We start from the raw sequence: 12,156 nt of genomic DNA on the forward strand, positions 1-12,156 counted from the left end.
GGACAATGAATTATGGTCCTGTACAATGGGAGAAATGTTCCATTAACAGTGAAGAAAAGGGAGGAATACGTGGAAGCTGTGTATGATAATGTGGAATTGGTGGGTATAAACTAATAGAAAATAGGTGAAGCCATAAAGAGATCTGAAAATCTATTCAGACAAATGGTAGATGAAAGTTGGAGAGGAAAGAGGGAAATTGGACTGACAAGATTGAGATACTTCACAACCTCCTCTGTGATGTAAAAATTCAGAAAAGACCTTTAAGTCATAATTCTATTAAATTTCTGTGTGATATTAAGACTGGGGTGAAACCTCTGCAATATTCACTTGTCCGTAAAAATTCAGATGTAAAACTGACCTGAACATCTGGTCATATTTCCCTTTTTGTGTAGATTAATGACTACCTGCAAAATACTGTTTGTGTTGATCATCACATTAAATAGATGATATTTTCAAAAAACTTGCATATCCGAGATCATCTCTGCACCCATGATTGCACAACTCCATCTTCAAGTTCGCTGAAGACGCCACAGTTGTTGGCCACATATCAAATAATGAGACAGAATACAAGGAAGAGACTGAGAATTGAATGGCCTGGTGCCAAGATCACCTTTCTTTCACCGACACCAGGACTAAGAACTTGATCATAGATTTTGCTCCTTTCTTCACATCAGTCCTCCAAGTTCCTGAGTGTAAGCATTTCCAGTGAACTGACCTGGGCCAACCATGTCAACAAACAATACCATCTGCTCTTACGGATCTACATTCTTAAAGGGCTTTGGAAGTTTGACATATCCTTCACAACATCTACAGATGCTCTGCCTTAGATTGGAAGAAGCTGCAGAAGATGGTGAATGCAGCTCAGAATCAGAATTTACTGTCATGAAATTTGTTATTTTGCAGCAGCAATCATAGATACAAAATTGCTATAAATTATATTTTTTTAAAAAGAGTGAAAGAAAAGTGAGATAGTGTCTGTTTTATCATTGTCCGTTCAGAAATCTGTGGGCGGAGGGGAAGAAGCTGTTTTTATACCATTGGGTGTTCGTCTCAGGCTCCTGTACCTTTTTCCTGATGGTAGCAGTGAAAAAAAGGCATGGGCTGGGTGATGGGCATCCTGAAGGATGGAGACTGGTTTCTTGAGACACTTAGATGCCCTTAATGAAGTGAAGACTGATGCAACATGATGGCATTGGCTGAGTTCTCACAATTCTCTGTCGTGTTTTCCTGTTCTGTGCATTGTCACCTCAATCCCAGGCAGTGATGCCACCAGTTAGAATGCTCTGCACAGTACACCTGTAGAAATTTGCAAGAGACTTGGGTGACGTACCAAATCTCCTCAGGAAGTATTAACTGCTGGCAAGGCTTCTTCATGATTGCAATCAACATGGAGGCCCCCAGGATAAATCTTCAGAGATGTTGAGTGCTAGATATATGAAGTTCTTAACCCTTTCCACTGCTGACCCCTCAATGAGGACTGGTTTGTGTTATGATTTTTTTTCCTCCCCTCCTGAAGTCCACAATCAATCATGGTGTTGTTGGCAAATTTGTTGATGGCATTTGAATTGTGCCTAGCAGAACACCATACAAACTGGCCTCTGCTTCAACTTCATCTATACTTCCCTCTGCCTTGGAAAGGCATCCAAGAACTGAAGGACCCATCCCACCCCAGTTGCACACTCTTCTACCTCCTCCCATCAGGAAGTAAGTTCATTATTGGAAGAACGTGCACCACAGATTCAAAGACAGATTCTTTCCAGCAGTTATCCTGAATGAAATCCACAATATTGATCTCATGTTGTCCTTGTGATGTACTAATTGATATTTCACAGTAACATCACACACTGTAATATGCTCTTGCTTTTCTATTTTGTACTTCTGAATACATACATGTTAAGAGTTGACTTGCTCATGAAATGAACCTTTACCGTTTAATGTGACAAACTTGAAACTAAATCTGTGGAGTTAACACTAATTTTTCAAATTTTAACCCTTTCATTGGCATTGGAAAAGAATTGTAGAACAATGGGTTTTAAGCAAGTAAAGATAGGAGGATAAGTCAGAAGGGGAAGGCTCGAGACATTAGCTGTCAAGAAGGATAATAGTGCAAAGCCAAAGAGGGTTGGAAAGCTATGGCCAGCTGATTAAATTGGTTGCATTCTTGCCTGAGATTTGTGGATTCAGGACAATCTGCAAGAAATGACATCTAATTTAAACCAATGCGCCCACAGTGATTTAAGTGCTAGATTTACAAGAATGTTTTTTTAATTCGATAAATTGCAAGCATGAAGCAAGTAACATGCATCAGCTTGCTCTGGATGTTAAAGATTACATGGCACTAATGGAAGAAGACCCATCACTCTTCTAGTCTCTTGACAACAATTCTCCCTCAACCAGTATCATGAAAACCAAGTTAACAGGTCATTGATCTTATTGTGGATCATTCTTTTGTGCAGTGTATTCTGTCCCTGCCTATATAACAGTAATGACACTTCTTTGTAAGTAATTCATTGTATAACCAAACATTTTGAGATATTTCTGATTGATACAAGAAATCTCACTCCAGTAGATTTACATACATGGTTCTATGTTTGACAACTGTACAATAAAGATTGTAAATCTGCTGTTCTATAAATCACTATAATGCTCTAATATAATTTGGCTGTTGCGATAATGTGTATCCATTTATAAATGCACTGTAACATGGTTCATTGCAATACTGGGATATGTCCTTCATTGATACAACCAGTGTGTCCTGAGTAATAGTAGAAATAGGTTTGTCAGAAGTGAAAGCTGCCACATTTTTTGAATACAAGAGCTGAGGGTCTGCTGGCTAACAGTTTATTTAAGCAGTTGTTTGATCACTTGTGTGCCTGTTATTTGCCTGTGAACTGGTTAAAATGAACAATAGCAGAGAAATAGTCAATTTTCATTTGTTGAGAAATATACAGTCATCAAGCTATGATCCTCCTCTTTTTGAATAGTTGGGTATTTGTACCAAGCAAATGAAGATGAGGGGTGTGTATACTACTGAAATAGATAATACCCCGTTTTATAATGCTTCCCAAAAAAATGCCAAGGAAATCTCAATCTGAAATAAGCATGAAGCTCTGCATGTTAAAGATTACATGGCACTAATGGAAGAAGACCCATCACTCTTCATCTTTGCCTTTGTTACATAAAGGACAGACCTGCTGAGCTTCTCCAGCATTTTTTGTTTTTACTTCAACCACAGTGTCTACAGAATTTTGTAATTTACTTCAATCTGAAATAAGTTAAGTTATAGAACTACTATGCATTTCATATTGGACTGCAAGAAATCTTGTTATAATTCATATTTTATAATTATCTTCAAGTAATATTTTTGATTGTTGATTTTTATAGACTGAGATGTTGTAGAAAAGTGATGTCTGGAAATACTGAGAGGCATTTTTTTCTTTCCGTACATCCACTCAGATAAAATTGCTATATTTAACTCAATCAACAAAGATCATTGCAAATATACGACAGCAAAGTTATAATTATTGACAAAGATGCAAAACAGGTGAAGCTAATGCAAATCAAATGGGATAAGTCTGAATCGTGGCAGTGAAGATGCCATAAAACTGTAGGGCACAATTTTTCATGTCTTGACTTAAAAATCAAATACTCTTTTAGATTTATTGTCATGAATAACATCCTCTGTGACTTTCACCTTGATGCATTCTCTCTCCATGTAATTCATTGGCTAGGGATATCCAGAGGCTGTGAAAGAATTTTTTAAAGAGAAGTCGTTAGTTTTAACTTGACCTCTCTACTGCCGGTCATACATTTGGCCTTAACATTGGCCTGTTATACAGCTCTTGGGAACAGTCCTCGTTCTATTCCAACCTGTGAAAATACAACAGAGCATCTTCAGAGATAACACAACAAAAGCTATGATGTAGATTGTCACCACTTGTGTATTTAGTCCATATGCTTTACTGTTTAAGCAAAATGTTCTGCAGCTCACAATTAGAATGCAAACCTTTGTTTTCAGGACCAGTAGAAATCACCTCTTGGTTCTTGCTTCCCTCCCATAAAGTTTGGTGATCAAATTAGTGTGGAACTCAAAACCCCCAGATCATGTACCAGATCCATTGTGTATCTTTATCTGTTAAACACTTATCACACTTTGTATTATCTCTGGGGTTACTTTGTCCAATGATCTTGCCTTGCTCTCATTCCTAATCTGAACTTGCTCAGACCTGACTTGTTCCTCTCATGTTAAGCATCATTTGCCAATTAATCCTTTGTTCCTATCTATCTAGTACAGGGTTTCCCAACCAGGGGTGCTCGCACCCCCAAGCATTCCAGGGGTTGCAAGATAACATTTCAGTTTTTTTGTATATATTAAGGGTACTGTCCTATATATTCAAGATAAAAATGTCGTTTTTTTTTTAAAAGTCCAAATTATAGATGGGGATGTCCTTTTTTTTCTATTCAATAGAATGAAATTCTCTATGAATTTTAGTGCGTTTCGACGCACTATTTCCTTTTAAGTGGCATCGCCCTATGACTTTTTTAATCGGGACATTTAAAATGGGGGCCAAACTTCTTGCTTCGTGTTTGGTAGTGAATTACATTCGATTTTTATTTCTTATTATTTATTTGTGTTATGTAAATTATTAATGAACCCTTCATTATGTTAAAGAAAAGGAAATGGAATGATAATGATGTGCACTTTGGTTTCACTGAGGATCTGCAAAAACCCCAGTGCATGCTTTGTGACGCTGTCTTTTCAAACGCAAATTTGAAGCCATCTAAGCTGCAGGAATACTTCAACAACTGGCACGGTGGAGCAGATGTTGCAGGCCATGATGTTGGATCATTGAAAACTAAAAGGGCCCGCTTTGATTCTCGAACAACCCTTCCAAAATTAGGTTTTGTATCTGCTGACAGACCACTGCTGATGGCTTCATACCACTTGGCGTATAAAGTAGCCAAATCCAAGAAGCCCCATACAATTGCAGAAGAGGTGATAAAACCGTGTGCATTAGAAATGGCAACAATTGTTCTGGGAAAAGAAGCTTCAAACAAGCTTAAATTAGTGCCGTTATCAAATAATGTTATTCATAGCCGAATTGGTGATTTGAGTTTGGACATTTTGGACCAAGTTATCGCAGATATCAGGGCTAGTCCCTTGAAAATCTCTCTCCAGTTGGACGAAACAACTGATGTTGCAAATTGCAGTCAACTCATCGCATTAAGGTATGTCCATGATGGTGTCATAATGGAAGATTTCCTGTTCTGTGAAGATCTGAAAACAACCACAAAAGGAAAAGATGTCTTCCAGTGTGTGAAGGACTTCTTTGTGAAATATGACTTGGATACCCAAATTATTGGTTCTGTGTGTAATGTCATTGCCCCTGCTATGCTAGGAAATAAATCAGGATTTTTTTGCACTGATGAAACAAGAGATTCCGCACTTGCAAGGTACCCACTGTTTTCTTCATCGACGTGCTTTGGCATTAAAAATATTGCCTCCAAAGTTGAAAAAGGACGTTGACACTTCTGTGAAGACCATCAACTGGATTAGGGGTCATGCTCTGAACCACCACTTTGTGAAGATTTTGGAAGTGAGCATTCAGTTTTGGTTTTCCACACGGAAGTCCGCTGGCTATCAGGTGGGAGAGCTTTAATGTGCTTCTTCGGACTGCGAGAAGAAGTCAAAGCTTTTCTGAAGGAACGTGACTATGATCTGCCCGGAGAAATGGAATCACAAGAATTGAACCAAACACTAGCCTATTTGAATGATATTTTCACTCGTATGAATGACCTGAGTGTATCTATTAAGGGATAAACATATTGAAATGCTGCGAAAAGTTAAATGCTTTCAAAGAAAAGTTACATCGTTGGTGTCGATGAGTTAAAAGAGGGAATCTTTCAAATTTTCCATCACTTGAAGAATGGTTGATGACGATGAGTCCCTAATTCCAAGTGTGTGTGAAGAAATTGTGGATCATTTGGAAATACTATCAAAGTCATTTGATGGATATTTTGGAGGAGGAGAACTGGAATCTTCTGAAGAATGGATTATAAATTCATACTCCTTCAATTTGGATAATAGGTCTGATGATGAAGAGCTGAAGGAAGATCTTACTGAACTGCTCACAAATCATGTTCTTAAAATGCAACTTGAAAGCAAAACTGGAACAATATTGGTGTTCGGCAATGGACATGTTTCCAAGACTTTGTGAAAAGCACTAACTAACTGTGCTCATCCCATTCGCGACGACATACTTCTGCGAGTCTGGATTTAGTGCCCTTTTGTCAATCAAGACAAAATCTAGAAATCGCTTGGGAGCACAGGCAGACATGCGGATTGCTATCAGCAACAAGGTGCCACGCTTTGGAAAAACTCTTAAGCAATAAACAGGAACAAAAGAGTCATTAAATTTAAATTGGCTTTTGAACATTAGTTCTTTAATTTTTTTTAAAGAAATTTCATGCATGGATGAAAATTTAATTTTTTTGTAGGGTTTATTTTATTGTAATATTCTTTCCATATGTTTCATTTTTTGTTTATATATTATTAAAAATTCATTATACAAATTTGTTTTGGTCACCTTCACCTTTATTCTTAAATAAATTATTACTTTAAGGGATGCGAGAACATACTAAAATTTTTTAGGGGTGCAGGGCATAAAAAAGGTTGGGAACCACTAATCTAGTACATTTGTTTGTGCCCAAATGTGGAATTGTTTTTGGAAATTAAAAATGATTTATCTACTGCTCTTTCGAGGGCATCCACTTGAGGTGGTGTCTTAAAAAAAGCAGCCTCTATCCTCAGTCACCCACCACCTCTTCACTCTGCTATTATCGAGGGGAAAAGGTACAGGAGTCTAAAGACGAGCACTCTCTGGCACAAGGACAGCTTCTTCCCTGCTGCTATCAGATTCCTGAATAATCAGTGATCAAAAGACACTGCCTTACTTTTTGTGCACTTATTTTTATTTGTTATTATTGTAAAATGGTTCATAATATGAATATTCACCCTATAATGACGCTGCTGACAATTTTGTGACTTGTTCATGACAATAAATTTTGATTCTGACCGTGACGTTCTTCCCTTTGACTTTTATGTATTTTCTATTTGCCAAAATAGAGTATCAATGCAACTCGAGTGAGGAATTTTCATTGTCAAGTTTCATAATTAATTCTGCTTCTAATATGCCATCAGATATGTACCATTTTGATTATTTAGAAAGGAAGGAAAAAATAACTACACTTTCTGCGACTGAATGCACCACTTGTGTTTTGGAACATGAAAGCTGGATTGGGCTCAGATGTGATGCCTCCATTAATAAATAGACCACTTTTCAAAAAAAAATGCTATCTATATTATCTGTTGAAGGTCTAGAGGGCTACTGGTGATTGTGCAATAGTCCCTTAGTAAGATTCTGTGACCTTTTTAAATAAAAGCTTTTTAAAAAAAAACTGGACTATGGGCAGCATTTTGCTTTTTTTATTAAAAAAAATTACTCACTGCTATTGCTTTGTAAAATGTTAATTTAAAAATTACTGAAGTGTTAAGATTCAGTAAGTGGTGCTCACTATTCGGATGGGAACTTTTTAGTTATTGTGCTTTAGAGCAAGGTGCCACGCTTATTTACTGCTTGGAGCCTAGGCACATCCTTGAATCTAATTAGGAACACATTGAGTGTCATTGTAACTGGCAACCACTCAATATTGCCTTATCTGTGACTAACCTCTGACTCAAGCAGTGACCTCTCCCAGGTTACCCGGAGGTCGAGGGGCTTCCATTGTGCAGACAGAAGTGGATCATGTGGAGTTGATTATTTTCTGTTTTCTCTGTCTTTGCTACAATTTATCCAAGTCACTTCCATTTTCTTCCCACTTAGCTGGCTGGCATGAAAGGAAATGTCTTTGTTGGCATTTGGACGATAAGCATGCTTGATTGGTTCCACTGCAGCTTTTGGGTTGGGGGGGGGGGGGGTGGTGTGGGGGATGGGGAATGTTTGTGATATGTAAGAAACGCGGACAGGGAGTATCATTCTGTAGAAGGCTGCAGCTGCTCTGCTCATTATCCCAGACCTTGGAATACACACACACACACACACACACACACACAGAAGCACTTAGAAAAAAGCAAGTAATAATATCAGTTCTCTCTCTCTCTCACCCCTTGTAGCTTTAAATTGATTAAAAAGCATGTGACCTACTCTTGAGGCAGAAAGATTATTTGAGAGCAGTAGAAATGCTTGCTGGCTTTACAGAGACCCTAGAGGAAAAAGATTCAATTAGAAATTTTTTTTTTGTACAAGATCAATCATAAATCAAATCAATGGAAGAAAATCATAGATAAAGTGTCTTGTACAAGAGTTGATTATCCCATAATAACCCAGCAGTTATTTGGGTTTTGATTTGAAGTGGATGCTTAAAAATATACCACTGTTCTGAACAGAAGAGTTCACTTAATTCTATGGTCCATATTATTTAGTTAGCCAACATAGTGGAAATTACCACAGGTTAAATGCACATTAATCCTTTTTGATTTTAGTGGCATCTTGTTTGAAAAATGGCTAATAGACAGAAAATGAGTTTCATTGCACAGATTATTGTGCTTTTTAATAGTTCTTCTATCCACTCATCCATGGTAAGTACTAGAATGTCTTAAGAACACTTTTTTAAATGAATAGAACCTGGCTGGGCCAGGTGTTGGGCAATAGCAGTAACTGATGCATCCTGCAATAAAATATGCAGTTAATAATGAAAGTGTTAAGCTCTCTGCTGTGCATATCCCTGGTGTCCTTTTCTCATTAATAATCTTTGAAGCCAATTTGTGTACACAATTGTGGATTTTGCAACTTTTTAAATGTTAAAGCAAATTGTGCATGTGCTGTAAAGCAGTTTTGAATCAATTGAATTAAAAAATATCATCAGTTTTGAAATGATGCAACTGACTCGAAATGTACTTTCCTTAAGTAGCCAGTATGTGGCACTGAATGATAGAAAATTGATTTTCATTAGCTCCACATTTATACACTTCACATACATAGTCTGTTACACTGTTTAAAAATGCATGCCTGTAATGGTGCTTTCTTTAAAAAAAAATTGTCTCAAATAATCAATGATTTGATACCTGCTGTATTGAGGCCCTATTTACCATTAATTTCATTTGCTCTAATCTCATTTTATTAGATCATTCTCTGGTTCTGGATTCTATTCCTCTATTCCTATTCCTTTAACCTGCTATTCCTCACTTTATCCTTATTTAAGTTTTTTTCTTACCATACCTCCTCCCTTGAGTTTTGTTTTCTCCCTTTTATAAAAGGCAGTTGGTGTATGGATGTCATCTTTGTAAGTGAAACATTTATTATATTTGATTCCATTTTTTGCTTCTTCAATTTTTTATGGCTATTTATCCTTGCACTCTATCGCTTCTCTTTTGACAAAGGAAATAGGACTAAATATGAGAGTGAATTGTTGTATGGTGGTCACCCCTAATGAGAGAGACCTCAGAAGGCTTCTGTATCCTAACAATCAAGCTCATGTGTCAGCCAGGCTCCAATTTTTAACTTCCCTAAAAGCAGAAGTAAAATAGAAGGAACCCATGGGAAACAACTGCTCCAGTACTGCATTATCAGAGGCGTGGTGATTCTTATCCAAATTCCATCCAATCAGAAGCCAGGAGTAAATAAAATGAGCCCCAGTGTTTGCATTTAAAGCCCTTTGCATAAGTGTTACTGAAATTCGACTTCGTGTTTCAATATACAACACTTATAAAATGCAAGAGTATTTTAAAATTGCTCTCCTTTGCCTGAAATCCCATTTTATCTCAAAAGTTTAAACACTGGCTTTTGCATAATTGTACTTTTTAATTTGCATGCGAAAATATGGTGGCGTACAAAATGTCTGAAAACGTGGATTTAACAGTCAGTAGGTAAAATGTAGGAATCAGACATTGGGGTGGGATTACTAATTCTTCAGGAGAAAGTCAGAAATGTATTCCACTGGATTAGATATATATGATGTTATTGAGTATTGTTACAATAAATTCTTGCTCTGCTAATATTTCTAAGGTAACAGCCCTTCATGCAATTATTTTTTCTTTTTAATATTGTTGTTGGTTTTACACAAACATATCTACAAAACTATGGAATGCACAATAAAAATGACATTACATAGCTTAACAAAATATAAAGGCACTGAGTGCATCCATAATACAAAAGCACATCTAACAATTTTATTACAAATAGCCGTGTCTCTAATCCAGTGGTTCTCAAACCTTTTTCCACTCACATACCACTTTAAGTAATCCCTATGCCATCGGTGTTCTGGATTAGTAAGGGATTGCTTAAGGTAGTATGTGAATGGGAAGGGAAGGTTGAGAATCACAGCTCTAGACCCAAATGTTACTGAAATATTTTGCTTGAGAAAATTTGTCATTGGCCCATTTCCTTTGGAGTTCTGAAACCGTGCACCTAATGAGTCAATTAGGTATGGTTTAAAATAATGGTTTTCAAACTTTCCACCCACATACTGCCTTAAGCAATCCCTTACTAATCACACAGCACTTATGGCATAGGGAATACTTAAAGTGGTATGAGTAGAAAGAAAAGCAGCTATTTCCTCTTGCAATATAGGCTTATTTTGTTTGGTCTTCATCAAACAGCTATCATTTGTGAATTCAGAATTATAAAGTTGGGAATTAAAATTTCTTGAATGTACCATTTATCTAAGTGATATGTAGTAATGGAGACCATCGCCTTCCCAAGATCGTGTTATATGGCGAGTTCTCCACTGGCCACTGTGACAGAGGTGCACCAAAGAAGAGGTACAGGGACTGCCTAAAGAAATCTCTTGGTGCCTGCCACATTGACCACCGCCAGTGGGCTGATATCGCCTCAAACCGTGCATCTTGGCGCCTCACAGTTCGGCGGGCAGCAACCTCCTTTGAAGAAGACCGCAGAGCCCACCTCACTGACAAAAGACAAAGGAGGAAAAACCCAACACCCAACCCCAACCAACCAATTTTCCCCTGCAACCGCTGCAACCGTGTCTGCCTGTCCCGCATCGGACTTGTCAGCCACAAACGAGCCTGCAGCTGACGTGGACATTTACCCCTCCATAAATCTTCGTCTACGAAGCCAAGCCAAAGAAAAAGATGTAGTAATGTTGCCATCATCCATTCGAATCATTGCAATTTGTCGCTTGGCTTCAAAACCTCTTAACTGATTAGCTAAAAGCTTACCAGATTTGTCACCGTTAATGTAAAACTAACTCTTAATCTTCAAAATTTGGCATTTAATTGGATATGTTGAAAGATGATCAAATTTAGTTAGAAGTTCAACTTGCTTTTTATATAATTCAGGATTTTTAACTTGAGAGTAGTTTGATCAATTTGTTTAATTTAATTAACTAATTCTAATCTTTCTATTATTGGCCTTTTTAGATTCATGCTATAAGAAATAATTTTCCCCTGAGAAAAGCTTTCAAAGCATCCCAATCAATCAAACTGGAAGTTTCTAGTGAAGTATTTGTATTAAAGAGAAAAGTTATCTGCTCCTTCCATAAATTTCACAGTCATTATCTGATAGTAAAGTCGAATTGAAACACCAGTCTTTTTTTTGAGGGAGGCCAGAAAGGGTCATAGACAATACAACAGAGGCATGAACTGATATTACTCTGATAATCACAAAAGTGAGTCAGTGCGATCAGTTGATTAAAACGATAACCATAAAAATTTATTTTAGAATTTCTCATATAGATCTGTAAAGTATATAATAAAATAGAAATATGAACCATTATTACTGAAAGAAAAATGAATGTATAGTTCTCAGTATTTATCTCGTTTTAAAAAATTTAATAGCATAGTGAATTTTAATACAAAGAAAAATACTTGTATGGCCACAACCCAACTGGGTTTATTACCCCATAAAATGTTGCCAAAGCAAAGAAAGCCAACCAGTCCTCGTCCAACAAATACTATGTAACAAGTGTTAGAATCCTTGAAAGTAATAATAGTCAATCAGCCTCAGTCACCAAGTAGAAATTCACACTGGGCACCGTGTAGAAGGGTAAATCTGAGCCTCATCAATCGAGAGCAGCCAGTTTTGTCCACTGGGAAGTGTAATGCAGAGACACGTGGGATACAACAGGGAAGGCTTGGTG

The 12,156-nt window shown here is 37.1% G+C and overlaps 1 protein-coding gene and 1 pseudogene across 2 annotated transcripts in view; both read left to right on the plus strand.

Annotated features, from left to right (window-relative positions):
* cdon (cell adhesion associated, oncogene regulated) overlaps window positions 1-12,156 on the plus strand; it is a 139,941-nt gene that overhangs the window by 18,905 nt on the left and 108,880 nt on the right. The window lies entirely within an intron of this gene.
* On the plus strand, window positions 4,664-6,395 carry LOC138742092 (protein FAM200C-like; annotated as a pseudogene).

This window comes from Narcine bancroftii, chromosome 8 (genome assembly GCF_036971445.1).
Source record: "Narcine bancroftii isolate sNarBan1 chromosome 8, sNarBan1.hap1, whole genome shotgun sequence".
Lineage (NCBI taxonomy): Eukaryota > Metazoa > Chordata > Chondrichthyes > Torpediniformes > Narcinidae > Narcine > Narcine bancroftii.